The 14,824-nt window shown below is 47.1% G+C and overlaps 1 pseudogene; it reads right to left on the bottom strand.

Annotated features, from left to right (window-relative positions):
* The window catches only part of LOC136581082 (cytochrome P450 2F2-like), a 66,885-nt pseudogene that overhangs the window by 32,317 nt on the left and 19,744 nt on the right, over positions 1-14,824 (bottom strand).

Raw genomic sequence — 14,824 nt, 5'->3', positions numbered from 1 at the left:
ACTCTGATAAGATCAGCTGCTTCAGGATGTCGTTAACCGGAAATGTCGGTTTCGGTTGTGGTTGAAGACCCTGGAACAGGCTGTCCTGGAGTGAGGACTGTTGCGGAGCCTCATCCTCTACTCGCATAGTGCGCCTAACTGCGCTCAGCAGTTGGCCCATGTCTGCTGATAAGAAGAAATACTTTTTAGCATCTTCCGTCGGTGATGCAGATTCTGAAGGGGAGTCTTCCAGGAGACTCTCTTCTGAATCGGAGTCTTCCATAAGCATATGCCTCGCTCTTTTAGCTGGAAGGGGGGAGGGGAAGACTGGAGAGAGATGCCTCTATTTCTTCGCGGATTACCGCACGAATCTCCGCCATGGCCGAGGAGCCTTCCTCTCTGACCACCTTGGCCATACAATCCACACAAAGCGGTTTGGCTTGGCCATCCTCCAGCCTCCGCATACAAACGGGACACTTGCGAACCCGTTTTTTCACATCTCATTTTTTTTTTTGCGTATCTCTGTCCTATAAAAAACAGAGATAGGCAGAAATTCCAGTAACATTCAAACAATACATGTCAGAAAACCCGCAATAGAGGTTTACTTACAAGTAAACTGCCCTCAGTATCTTCCCTGGCTGACATCCTGCATTCAGAATCCAGACAGACAGCAGCATAAGGAAAATTGGTCTTTAAATTTTGAATTTGGCGCCTTCCCGACTCCATACACACACCCTTGACCATGGTTCCGCCCCTCGTGTGGCACGGCGAAGTCACTCCGCCGCGCCGGACCCAGGGGACATTCTGCATTCACCTGCTGGAGTCTACTGTTGCTCCTGCGCCGAGAGGGAAGCCAGAGGCTGCTGCCTCCTGCCACTGCGCGCCCAGCGCCACACCAGACGCCTGCTGCTGGATCCGACGCCGCTCCTGCGCCCCCCCCAACCCCAAGAGAGGGACAACCATGGAAGGAGGAGCGCTGTAGGGCCAGGTACCGGGGATCCTGTTCCTCCAGCCAGCGAACCCCATGGGCAACATGCTGGGAGAATAAAAGTTGCTGTATGGTATGGTCCTGCGGGTGAGGGGCCCTCTTACGTTGTCTCACTCGTGCAGACATTGCCAGCCCAACAGAGAGGGACCGTTAAGACTGTTCTGTAGGGACAGGAAGACACTGGTGAGCTGGTGATGGGAGTTGCCTTTTGTATTTTCTGCTACCTGTCCCAACAGGTGTCCAGCAGCAACCTCCAGGTGTATGCTGTCAGGATGAAGAGGGGAAAATTAGTTGAAATTAAATGATTGGCCCATTTAAAAAACCTGCCCTGATGGATACGACAGGGTGATATGAAACCTGCCACTCAAGGGGTTAAAGCCCGGACTGACAATGGCTTTCGCTGGGGGGGTGTTTCCTTGTTTCCCACCCTTCAGAGAAAATATAATCTGCCGTCCTCTGAAATATTCCAATACTTAGAATCAAAACACTTTATATCCTCTTACCTTAAAAATACAAAATCCTCTTTGACTTTAACACTTTTAAATCCTATTGCCTCAGGTACCCACAGGCCAAGGTCCTTATCTTACAGATATATTCTGGACTTGTCTATTCATCATATTGTACACAATTAACATATATATCACTCTGGGGGAAAAATATAGATAGTGCCCTCTCAGATGAAGATTAGTCCTGTCTCTGAAAAACCACCAATAGAAGAGACCATAATACATGAATGCTGGAAACATCATTTAAAGTTAGTACTTGGCTCCCACCCGAATAGCTGATGCAGTGCCAGGCTACTCCCCAAGCTGCTTTTCATCCCCGGGTGACGCACTCCACATTCTGTGGTCATGCCCCAGAGTTAAGATCACTAGATGAGAGTCTAGTCATTAATATATAGTACCCTACTGCAATATACATAAGAATCCCAGGGATCTGGATTTCTTGGCAGCTAAACCACCGAATAGATTGGTATTTAATTAATGAAAAATTATCAATAGTCAAAGACAGACACAATGGTTTTCAGAAAATTTGGACCCCATCAATTAGACTATCCCTTTCCAAAATAGAAGTCCCTCAAATAGAGATGAGCGAGCACCAAAATGCTCCGGTGCTCGTTACTCGGGACGAAATTATCGCGATGCTCGAGGGTTCGTTTCGAATAACGAACCCCATTGAAGTCAATGGGCGACCCGAGCATTTTTGTATATCGCCGATGCTCGCTAAGGTTTTCATTTGTGAAAATCGGGGCAATTCAAGAAAGTGATGGGAACGACACAGCAACGGATAGGGCAGGCGAGGGGCTACATGTTGGGCTGCATCTCAAGTTCCCAGGTCCCACTATTAAGCCACAATAGTGACAAGAGTGGGCCCCCCCCCCCCAACAATTTTTACTTCTGAAAAGCCCTCAATAGCAATGCATACCTTAGCTAAGCACCACACTACCTCCAGCAAAGCACAATCACTGCCTGCATGACACTCCGCTGCCACTTCTCCTGGGTTACATGCTGCCCAACCCCCCCCCCCCCCTGCACGACCCAGTGTCCACAGCGCACACCAAATTGTCCCTGCGCAGCCTTCAGCTGCCCTCATGCCACGCCACACTCATGTCTATTTATAAGTGCGTCTGCCATGAGGAGGAACCGCAGGCACACACTGCAGAGGGTTGGCACGGCTAGGCAGCGACCCTCTTTAAAAGGGGCGGGGCAATAGCCCACAATGCTGTACAGAAGCAATGAGAAATATAATCCTGCGCCACCGCCATCAGGAGCTGCACACGTGGGCATAGCAATGGGGAACCTATGTGCCACACACTATTCATTCTGTCAAGGTGTCTGCATGCCCCAGTCAGACCACGGTTTTTAATAAATAGTCACAGGCAGGTACAACTCCACAATGGGAATTCCGTGTGCACCCACAGCATGGGTGGCTCCCTGGAACCCACCGGCGGTACATAAATGTATCCCATTGCATTGCCCATCACAGCTAAGGTAATGTCATGCTTAATGCAGGTGGGCTTCGGCCCACACTGCATGCCCCAGTCAGACTGGGGTTCTTTAGAAGTGGACACATGCAGTTACAACTCCGTGTGGACCGACAGCATGGGTGGGTGCCAGGAAGCCACCGGCAGTACATAAATATATCCCATTGCAGTGCCCAACACAGCTGAGGTAATGTCGTGCTTAATGCAGGTGGGCTTCGGCCCACACTACATGCCCCAGTCAGACTGGGGTTCTTTAGAAGTGGACACATGCAGTTACAACTCCCTGTGGACCCACGGCATGGGTGGCTCCCTGGAACCCACCGGCGGTACATAAATATATCCCAACACAGCTGATGTAACGTCAGCTTTAATGCAGGTGGGCTAAAAATTAATTGGATTACACTGTAGGCGAGGGCCCCCCAAAATTGGTGTACCAACAGTACTAATGTACCTCAGAAAAATTGCCCATGCCCAACCAAGAGGGCAGGTGAAACCCATTAATCGCTTTGGTTAATGTGGCTTAATTGGTAACTAGGCCTGGAGGCAGCCCAGTTAAAATAAAAATTGGTTCAGGTGCAAGTTTCAGCGCTTTAATGAGCATTGAAACGTATAAAAATTGTTTACGAAAATTATATGACTGAGCCTTGTGGGCCTAAGAAAAATTGCCTGTTCGGCGTGATTATGTGAGGTTTCAGGAGGAGGAGCAGGAGGAGGAGGAGGAATATTATACACAGATTGATGAAGCAAAAAGGTCCCCGTTTTTGATCGTGATAGAGAACGATGCTTCCATCCGCGGGTGCAGCCTACGTATTGCTTAGGTATCGCTGCTGTCCGCTGGTGGAGAAGAGAAGTCTGGGGAAATCCAGGCTTTGTTCATCTTGATGAGTGTAAGCCTGTCGGCACTGCCGGTTGACAGGTGGGTACGCTTATCCGTGATGATTCCCCCAGCCGCACTAAACACACTCTCTGACAAGACGCTAGCCGCAGGACAAGCAAGCACCTCCAGGGCATACAGCGCGAGTTCAGGCCACGTGTCCAGCTTCGACACCCAGTAGTTGTAGGTGGCAGAGGCGTCACCGAGGACGGTCGTGCGATCGGCTACGTACTCCCTCACCATCCTTTTACAGTGCTCCCGCCAACTCAGCCTTGACTGGGGAGCGGTGACACAGTCTTGCTGGGGAGCCAGAAAGCTGGCAAAGGCCTTGGATAATGGTCCCCTGCCTGTGCTGTACATGCTGCCTGATCTCTGCGCCTTCCCTGCTACCTGGCCCTCGGAACTGCGCCTTCGGCAACTAGCGCTGTCGGATGGAAAGTTTACCATCAGTTTGTCCACCAGCGCCCTGTGGTATAGCATCATTCTCGAACCCCTTTCCTCTTCGGGAATGAGAGTGGAAAGGTTCTCCTTATACCGTGGGTCGAGCAGTGTGTACACCCAGTAATCCGTAGTGGCCAGAATGCGTGTAACGCGAGGGTCACGAGAAAGGCATCCTAACATGAAGTCAGCCATGTGTGCCAGGGTACCTGTACGCAACACATGGCTGTCCTCACTAGGAAGATCACTTTCAGGATCCTCCTCCTCCTTCTCCTCAGGCCATACACGCTGAAAGGATGACAGGCAAGCAGCATGTGTACCCTCAGCAGTGGGCCAAGCTGTCTCTTCCCCCTCCTCCTCATGCTCCTCCCCCTCCTCCTCCTCCTCCTCAACACGCTGAGATATAGACATGAGGGTGCTCTGACTATCCAGCGACATACTGTCTTCCCCCGCCTCCGTTTCCGAGTGCAAAGCGTCTGCCTTTATGCTTTGCAGGGAACTTCTCAAGAGGCATAGCAGAGGAATGGTGACGCTAATGATTGCAGCATCCCCGCTCAGCATCTGGGTAGACTCCTCAAAGTTCCCAAGGACCTGGCAGATGTCTGCCAACCAGGCCCACTCTTCTGTAAATAATTGAGGAGGCTGACTCCCACTACGCCGCCCATGTTGGAGTTGGTATTCCGCAATAGCTCTACGCTGCTCATAGAGCCTGGCCAACATGTGGAGCGTAGAGTTCCACTGTGTGGGCACGTCGCACAGCAATCGGTGCACTGGCAGATGAAACCGATGTTGCAGGGTCCGCAGGGTGGCAGCGTCCGTCCTGGACTTGTGGAAATGTGCGCTGACCCAGAGCACCTTTCCGAGCAGGTATGACAAGTGTGGGTAGCTTTTCAGAAAGCGCTGAACCACCAAATTAAAGACATGGGCCAGGCATGGCACGTGCGTGAGGCTGCCGAGCTGCAGAGTCTCCACCAGATTACGGCCGTTGTCACACACGACCATGCCCGGTTGGAGGCTCAGCGGCGCAAGCCAGCGGTGGGTCTGCTCTGTCAGACCCCGCAGCAGTTCGTGGGCCGTGTGCCTCTTCTCTCTCAAGCTGAGTAGTTTCAGCACGGTCTGCTGACGCTTGCCCACCGCTGTGCTGCCACGCCGCGTGACACCGACTGCTGGCGACGTGCTGCTGCTGACACATCTTGATTGCGAGACACAGGTTGCATAGGAGGAGGAGGAGGAGGGGGGTTGTTTAGTGGAGGAAGCATACACCGCCGCAGATACCACCACTGAGCCGGGGCACGCAATTCGGGGGGTGGGTAGGACGTGAGCGGTCCCAGGCTCTGACTCTGTCCCAGCCTCCACTAAATTCACCCAATGTGCCGTCAGGGAGAAATAGTGGCCCTGCCCGCCTGTGCTTGTCCACGTGTCTGTTGTTAAGTGGACCTTGGCAGTAACCGCGTTGGTGAAGGCACGTACAATGTTGCGGGAGACGTGGTCGTGCAGGGCTGTAACGGCACATCGGGAAAAGTAGTGGCGACTGTGGGTGCGTGGCGGCGTACTTGCACTCGCGCTCAAACAGTGGCGCTAGCGATGTCTGGACGCTGCGCTGAGAGACATTGCTGGATGGGGCCGAGGACAGCAGAGGTGAGGGTGTGGGTGCAGGCCAGGAGACGGTAGTGCCTGTGTCCTCAGAGGGGGGTTGCATCTCAGTGGCAGGTTGGGGCACAGGGGGAGAGGCAGTGGTGCAAACCGGAGGCGGTGAACGGCCTTCGTCCCACCTTGTGGGGTGCTTGGCCATCATATGCCTGCGCATGCTGGTGGTGGTGGCTCCCCAGCTGATCTTGGCACGACAAAGGTTGCACACCACTGTTCGTCGGTCGTCAGGCATCTCTGTGAAAAACTGCCACACCGTAGAGCACCTTGACCTCTGCAGGGTGGCATGGCGCGAGGGGGTGCTTTGGGAAACAGTTGGGGGATTATTCGGTGTGGCCCTGCCTCTACCCCTGGCCACCGCACTGGCTCGGCCTGTGCCCACACCCTGACTTGGGCCTCCGCGTCCTCGCCCGCGTCCACACCCTGTAGGCCTACCCCTACCCCTCAGCATGGTGTATTAGCAGTAGTGCAAAAACAGAACGCTGTAATTAAATGTGCCGCTTATTGGCCTGTGGTTGGAGGCTGACTTCGCTTACGGAACGCCAGGAAATAATTTTGCGCAAGCCTGCTGTAACACTTAGCTGGCTGCGTATGAATTAGGAGGACTACTACACCCAGCAGAGACCCAGAACCCTGAGGACAGTCACAGGCAGCCCAAATAGATTTTTTTCCCAAAATGTTTTTGCAAAGGCCCACTGCCTATATTCAATTAATATATCTGTTCTCTTTCTGCGTCACCGCTACTGGCCCTGGAGTATGTCAAATAACTGCAGAGTGTTGCACTGTGGACTGGAATACAGCGGTGATTTAACAGCCAACACAGAGCCAGGAAATAATTTTGCGCAAGCCTGCTGTAACACTTAGCTGGCTGCGTATGAATTAGGAGGACAACTACACCCAGCACATACCCAGAACACTGAGGACAGTCACAGGCAGCCCAAATAGATTTTTTTCCCCAAATGTTTTTGCAAAGGCCCACTGCCTATCTATATATATAAAATTGAATGTATGTCTGTATGCGTGCGTGCGTGTCTGTCTGTCTGTTTGTCCTTTATGCGCTACTACACCATTCATCCGATCGCCATGAAACTTTGGGAAGTTGTTAAGTACACTCCTGGGAAGATCATAGGCATAGTACAACTATCCTACGATAAATGGCGCGCGCGCGAGCGTCGTCGAAAGTTACGCCCCCCCCACCCCCACGTAGATCGTTTGATTTCCATCACTGGATGTCTGACAGCTAAAGCTGCATTGTGATGTCATTAAGGCTCTATTATAACACGTACAGAGCCACGTAGATCGTTCGATTTCCATCATTGCCACTAATTCTACTAATTCTCTCACTTCCCGATGTCGTAGAAACATGAAATTTGGCACGAGCATTGACTATGTCATAAATAGGAAAAGCTAATGGGTCCCAACTCGATAATTCAATTCTATGCGCAAAAGAATTAGCGTTCAAATTTTACGTACGGAATGTAATTTTCTCACTTTCCGGTGTCATAGAAACGTGAAATTTGGCACGAGCATTGATTATGTCATACATAGGAAAAGTTAATGGGTCCCAACTCGATTATTCAATTCTATGCGCAAAAGAATTAGCGTCCAAATTTTACGTACGGAATCTAATTTTCTCGCTTCCCAATGTCATAGAAACTTGAAATTCGGCACGAGCATCGATTATGTCATAAATAGGAAAAGTTAATGGGTCCCAACTCGATTATTCAATTCTATGCGCAAAAGAATTAGCGTCCAAATTTTACGTACGGAATCTAATTTTCTCGCTTCCCAATGTCATAGAAACTCGAAATTTGGCATGAGCATTGAATATGTCATAAATAGGAAAAGCTAATGGGTCCCAACTCGATTATTCAATTCTATGCGCAAAAGAATTAGCGTCCAAATTTTACGTACGGAATCTAATTTTCTCACATAGAAACCTGAAATTTGGCACGGGCATTGAATATGTCACAAATAGGAAACGCTAATGGGTCCCAACTCGATTATTCAATTCTATGCGCAAAAGAATTAGCATCCAAATTTTACGTACGGAATCTAATTTTCTCACATAGAAACTTGAAATTTGGCACGGGCATTGAATATGTCACAAATAGGAAACGCTAATGGGTCCCAACTCGATTATTCAATTCTATGCGCAAAAGAATTAGCGTCCAAATTTTACGTACGGAATCTAATTTTCTCGCTTCCCAATGTCATAGAAACTTGAAATTTGGCACGAGCATTGATTATGTCATAAATAGGAAAAGTTATTGGGTCCCAACTCGATTATTCAATTTTAAGCGCAAAACAATTGGCGTCCAAATTTTACGTACGGAATCGAATTTTCTCGCTTCCCGATGTAATAGAAACTTGAAATTTGGCACGAGCATTGATTATGTCATAAATAGGAAAAGTTAATGGGAAGTTGTTGAGTACACTCCAGGGAAGATTACTGGCATAGTACAACTATCCTACGATAGGTGGCGCGCGTGCGAGCGTCGTCGACAGTTATGCCCCCCCAGACAAAGATCGTTTGATTTCCATCTCAAGCACAAAAGCAAAAGGCATTACGAGCAACGGGATGCGTGTTCAACTACAAAATGATGCATCCACCGAACATATCACAAGACAATTCTAGGATATTGAGAATGCTGAGGTAAAATAAAAGCTGTGCTGTGATTGGTTGCTATATATTATACCGCTGAGGTAAAATGAATGCTGCGCTGTGATTTGTTGCTATTTTTTATATTGTTGAGGCAGAATAAAAGTTGCACTGTGATTGGTTGTTATTTCTCTTACTGCTGACGTAACATGAAAGCTGCACTGTGATTGGTTGCCATATATTATACCGCTGAGGTAACATGAAAGCTGTGCTGTGATTGGTTGCTATATATTATACTGCTGAGGTAACATGAAAGCTGCTGTGCTGTGATTGGTTGTTATATATTATACCGCTGAGGTAACTTGAAAGCTGCGCTGTGATTGGTTGTTATCTATATATATAAAAACGAATGTAAGTATGTATGTCTATCTTCGCAGCAGCACGCGACGGGTACGCTAGTATTCAATAAATATGTCTTCTGTCCCTGCCTCACAATATATGTCTTCTGTCCCTGCCTAACCACCACTTCTGGCCCTGGAGTATTACTGCAGGGCACAATGCTCTGCACGGCCAATATACCAAAAAAAAAAAAAATGTGCAACACTGCAAAGAGCAGCCTCCACACTACTGCACACGGTTAGATGTGGCCCTAAGAAGGACCGTTGGGGTTCTTGAAGCCTAAAATACTCCTAACACTCTCCCTATAGCAGCTCCAGCAAGACAGCACTTTCCCTCCTCTATGTCAGAACGCATCTGTGGCGAGCCGCGGGAGGGGCTGATTTTTATACTCGGGTGACACCTGATCTCGCCAGCCACTCACTGCAGGGGGGTGGTATAGGGCTTAAACGTCGCAGGGGGAAGTTGTAATGCCTTCCCTGTCTTTCTATTGGCCAGAAAAGCGCGCTAACGTCTCAGAGATGAAAGTGAAAGTAACTCGAACATCGCGTGGTACTCGTCACGAGTAACGAGAATCTCGAACACCCTAATACTCGAACGAGTACGTTCGCTCATCTCTACCCTCAAATACTGTATGTCACCATTTATAAACACAACCTCATAGCCCTGTACTGCACCTCCAGACACTGACCCTACGAGAAAGGACACCCCCCTCCACCGCCCCATATCCCGATTTCCCTCCCATCCGATTTCATCCTTAAGCAGGTTGGCTCTGGCCAGGCCATTATTAATTAGCAATTTCTTGGATGAAGATGTTCATACATAATCTGAGAGTTCTTATAATTCAAAACAACATTTATGGAATCATGGTGTATTGTTTGATATTGTAATCACATTATGTTGTAGTTGGCTTATAGTTCCTTGCTAAAAATTTGGAAATGTAATAAAAATTATTGTTACCAAAAAAAGCAGTATATGGTGTTGGCAAGAACTCATGGATTCCCAAACAAGCAAGCACGATTGACGTAGGTCACATAGATTTGTTAGACCATGGGGGGACATTTATAAAAGGCTGTACTCAAGAATACTGCTGCACAAAAGTTGCACATCTGGGATTGGCCCCGACACTTTTTGAAAAGTGAGTGGGGTGTGCCATGAGGGAGCATAGCCACCCTGGACTGACAGATTTATGTATAATTTATGCCACAAACTGGTATAAATTTCTGTGAAGAAGCATGTAGGTGCTGGAGATGCACAGAATACATGAAGAGGCTTGTACTTCATGTATTCAGTGCGCCACACGCAGAGGGAAGTGTTACTTAGGTCATATTTACATGGGCAATAGCAAGTCACGGCTGATATTTTCTGGTGGGACTCGCAAGGCACAGAATGTTTTTTATGTGATGTGACAAGACTCGCACAAAAATAGGACATGCTGTGACTTTTCTGAAAAATCGCCCATATTAGACATTGCAAACAATGGAGTCTATTTTCGCTTGATTTGTGTGTGTCTCGCAATGCACAAAACTTACCTGAGAATATTGGTTGTGTAAATACGGCCTAAACCTAGCGCAGGAAATGCCTAGCTTAGTAAAGTTTCCCCTATGTTGCTGCATTGGTTCTTTTCCTGCAAAATAGCAATAATGAAATACGGTTTCTCGGCAGCCAGTGATGCTAGGAGCATTCATGCAGTGGCCTACTGGAAATGAGCAACAGTGGGGCAAAGCCAGCCAAAGACCTCTGGCTAGTGAATGGGAAAAACATAAGGGTGATGTTGCAGCCGTTCTGAGGTTTCCACCTTGCTTTCAGGCCAGACCAGGGTTTAGTAGCATTCCTACCTCTCCTGGAGCTGAGAGGTTTGGTGGTTGCAAGATTAATGTCAGTCAGCACCTGGTGCTAAGTAGCTCTGCTCCTATTTAAGCAGTGCTAACTGTTACTCCTGTGCTGGTCAATTCACTTCAGTCCTATGTTGGAAGCTCTTCATTTGAAGCTAAGTTCTTTACTGTTTGGTTTTGTGTCTCATTCTGTTTTGTGCTAGGGCCCCCAGTGAGGGACTGGTCAGTGGCCCAGGTTCGAGTGCAGGCTCGCACTTATCAGCGCGGTCGGTCTGCCGAGTAGGCAGGTCCCCCTCCCGGGTTAGGGGATGATAGGGAGAGCATTCCCCTTTAGTTTTTGTTTCGTTTTGCACAGTTGTGCCGTTGATTTATGTTATTGAGGTTGCACGTTCTTAGGACGCAACAGGTGACAAACTAGTAGGGACACACAATAGAGACGAAAACAATCAGAAAGGGGAAAGCATAAAAATACCGTAAATAAGCTGAAAAACTGATTGTTAATTTTGATTCAAAGTACATTAATTTTCTTCTACTTTTTTGTGCAAATAAATACAGCCTGCTCTGCAATATAGTTCTGTCAACAGTTAACCAAGAGGAATAGCAAGTAAGCGGTATTATCGTATCTTGACGCCACCGGAAGCTAGAGGTTTGACAGGGAAAACGCCCCTGTCACACACCTAGCTCCCGATTGGTGGAATAGCTAAAGGTTCTACAAGGTGCCGCAATGGATGAGGGGCTGAAGTGGCGTCCCATGTAAGTGAGCCGAGCTCCCCCTCTCTTACCTGCTGCTGTGCTGCGCCCCTGTTACCTAGCTCGGTGTCACTGTCCACTATTGGCTCCCTGCTTTAGGGAGTCACAGTCCATATGGCAGTCCCCTAACAATGTTGGGTCCCTGGTGTTCTCATCCATGCAAGCGACTGGGCTACACAGCTGTGTGATCCCTTCTGTGCTCCTTGGCGGTGCAGCCAGCGGCTGTGAGTGTCTCTTCCACTGGCCCTGTGGCCTCCCTGCAGCGGCCGCGATTTCAAAGTTACATCGGGGAGGGGGGTGTGAGGCGCTTCTGGCCCGCCGTCGGCGTGTGCTGCTGGACTGTGCAGCCGCCGGTTTTGAGTGTTTCTCCCCATGGCCCTGTGGCCTCCCTGCAACAGCCGCTATTTGAAAGTTACATCGGGTGGGAGAGGTGGGGGGGGGGCTTTTTCTGGGGCTGTGCCGCCAGTGCAGGAAAAGGCGCTTCACGGCGCCTTCCCCCGCCTCAGCCCGTGCTGCGCTACAACACTGAGGGTGGTTACTCCTTCTGGGTCGGTGACGAGGAAGCCCCTTGGAGTTGGAGCTGGTGCTGCTGTATGCCTTTTTCAGCAAATTATAATGGCTTCCAGGACCTACAGGCCACCCTGCTGTGTATCCAATCAGCATCAGGGGGCATCACCCCCGTCAATCTTGGCTCCACCAGGACTTCCTGGTGGCGTCAAGATAAAATAATAATAAAGTAAGCGTTCTCATGGAGGCTACATATGGCAAACCATAGGCTTCATGCACAGGACTATGGCAACTGCATGGGCAGAAACCTGAAATGCAACAATTTGGATATTCCTTTGAAATCTAAGGTTATACTTACTGCTCCCCAGCATGAACTCATGAGTCGGAGATTGTCTTAAATATATTTCACAACTTTTTGGAAATTTTCATCTTCATATTTAAACCGGTTGCTAAACAAAATAGAGCAGATTCCATTGGACACAGAACATAGTAAAGGGTAATTGGGATCTATTGGGGATCCTAAAACCACAAATAAAAATAAGCAAATCAATAGCTCAAGGTTCACAGAAGCAGAGTCTTATCATGGCTTGTAGATATGATACCTTTTAATGGCTAACAAAAAATTAAATTTCGCAGGAAGAGAAATATGATGTCATGGGCATCACGGAAACTTGGTGGAATGATACAAATGATTGGAATACAAGGCTTGAAGGATACAACTTATTTATAAGAAACAGACCTAAAAAAGGGGAAGAGGTATTGTGTTGTATGTTAGGAAAACATTAATCTCCACAGTGACTCAAGCTTCAGAGCATTGTAGTGCTGTAGAAACTGTTTGGGTAAGAATACAAGGAGAGAACAGAAAGGACACCATTGTAGGTATTTCCTATAGGTCACCTCGACAAGTAGAAGATATTGATCAAATCTTTCTACATCAAATGGCCAAGCTCTCAAAAAAGCATGACATAATGATTATGGGAGATTTTAACTATCCAGACATTTGTTGGAAATCTCTCTCAGGTAAAAGTAATGGATCCAACAAATTCTTATCTGCTCTTGCTGACAACTTTATCTTCCAAAAGATAGAGGAGAAAACAAGGGTATCTGCTATCTTGGACCTAATTCTTACCAACAGGGAGGAAATGGATGAGAAAATAAGGGTGGCTGGGATCTTAGGAGGCAGTGATCATGCTATCCTTGAATTTTGGATAAAAAGTAGAGTAAGACCTGAGAAAACTCAGACCTCAAAGTTGGATTTCAGAAAGGCAGATTTTAATGAAATCATAAAGAGGGTAGGAAGAATCCAATGGCTGGATGTTCTTATGAACATAAATATCCAAGAAGGTTGGGAAATATTGCAAAATGAGATTCTTAAAGCACAATCATTAACAATCCCTAAAGGAAGCAAGAATGGGAAGCATTTAAAGAGACCAGGATGGATGAACACAGAACGTGCACATATGTTAAAAACAGAAAAATATATTGATCAAATTGAAAGAGAAGGGAATATCTAAAGAAGAATATAATGTGGTCTACTGAAACTGTAGGGCAAGTGTCAGAACAGCTAAACCTAATGAATTGAGGCTTGAAACAGAGGCCAAAAGCAATAAAAAAGGATTTGGGGGTATGCCAAAAGCAAAAGAAAATTTAAAGAGGTTATTGGATGCTTTGAAGATGAAAATGGTTATTGGTTAAGAATGATCTTCTGAAGGCTGAACTTTTAAATTCCTATTTTGTATCTGTTTTCTCTCAGAAAGTAGATGGAACATCAACTGATCTTCCCTGTGCTATTGAGGGAATAAAAGAATGCAGGCTATCTACAAGCAGAGAGATGGTGAGGAAACACTTAGCTAACTTAAATGAATTCAAGTCTCAAGGTCCAGATAAATTACATCCTAGGATACTAAAAGGAAGCAGTGGAGGTTATTGCTGAACCACTCGCCATAATCTTTGAAAATTCCTGGAGAACAGGAGAAGTCCCAGAAGATTGGAAAGGGGCGAATGTTGTCGCTATCTTCAAAAAGGGAAGAAGGTGGATCCTGGAAACTACAGACCTGTGAGCCTGACTTCTATAGCGGGAAAGATCTTTAAACAAAGTAAACAGCCTGTATGCAAGTACTTAGATAAAAATGGAGTAATTAACCAGAGGCAGCATGAGTTTGTAACAAACAAGTCATGCCATACAAATCTAATTTCCTTCTATGACAGGATCACCGACTGAGTTGATCAGGAAAATGTGGTGGATATAGTATATCTTAACTTTAGTAAAGCAATTGACAAAGTATCTCATACCATACTTATTGAAAAAATGACCAAATATGTGATTGACAAGGCAACTGTTAGGTGGATTCACAACTGGCTGAGTGATCATACTCAAAGAGTGATCATAAATGGCTTCACATTTAAGTGGAAGAATGTATCAAGTGGGGTACCACAACGCTCTGTCCTAGGCCCAGTGTTGTTCAACATTTGCATAAATGATCTGGAGGAGAGAATTGAGGGGAAACTGATCAAATTTGCAGACGACACAAAGCTAGGAGGGATAGCTAACACTAGGAAAGAGAGAGAGAGAGTATTCAAAAAGATCTAGAAAAGCTTGAACAGTGGGCAGCAACTAACAGAATAGTATTTAACAAGGAGAAATGCAAAGTCCTACATCTGGGCAAGAAAAATGAAAAAAGCACATACAGAATGGGAGGAATTGGTCCAAACAGCAACACATGTGAAAAAGACTTGGGTATACTAATAGATCATAAACTGAACATGAGTCAACAATGTGATGCAGCAGCTAAAAAGGCAAGCTCAATTCTAGGATGTATTAAGA

This window comes from Eleutherodactylus coqui, chromosome 10, assembly GCF_035609145.1.
Source record: "Eleutherodactylus coqui strain aEleCoq1 chromosome 10, aEleCoq1.hap1, whole genome shotgun sequence".
NCBI lineage: Eukaryota > Metazoa > Chordata > Amphibia > Anura > Eleutherodactylidae > Eleutherodactylus > Eleutherodactylus coqui.
The sequence above is the reverse complement of the archived record's forward strand: the minus strand, read 5'-3'. Positions and strand labels throughout refer to the sequence as shown.